Genomic DNA, 496 nt, shown 5'->3' with positions numbered 1-496 from the left:
TCTGCAACAGGCTGTGGTGACAGGTGGGACGCACTTGTCCAATGACCAGCTGGTGGAGCCTCCGCCAGCACCGGGGCAGGAGGGGGCAGAAATTCTCCGCAGCGTTGCCGCCAACCAAGCGCGATGCCCTACTGAGACCACAGCTGGGTCCCAGCGCCGTGGCCAGTCCCTGGTTCCCACAGCTGCAGACGGGATGGCGGGAACCTCGGTGCGGCTGGAGACTCATCTCCCCAACTGTTCCTCCGGGCACCTGTCTGTGGGCCCCGGTACACGGCGCACATCGAGACAGTGACTTTCGGGCGCCGCCCCTGGATCCTGGCGTCACCACACAATAGAACTTCTAATAATAGCTGTCCGGCCACTCGGGTCCAGCTTCTGACCTTTCCGGGGTCGGGCTAGGGCGGGCAGTGTTCTGGCGCGTGGGTTAGAAGCCAGAGCCCAGCGGCACAGGCGCGTACTGCGACGCGGGGCTGGCGCTGGTGTGACGTCACGGCGC

This window comes from Myotis brandtii, unplaced genomic scaffold, assembly GCF_000412655.1.
Source record: "Myotis brandtii unplaced genomic scaffold, ASM41265v1 scaffold100, whole genome shotgun sequence".
In the NCBI taxonomy this organism is placed as follows: Eukaryota; Metazoa; Chordata; class Mammalia; order Chiroptera; family Vespertilionidae; genus Myotis; species Myotis brandtii.
The sequence above is the reverse complement of the archived record's forward strand: the minus strand, read 5'-3'. Positions refer to the sequence as shown.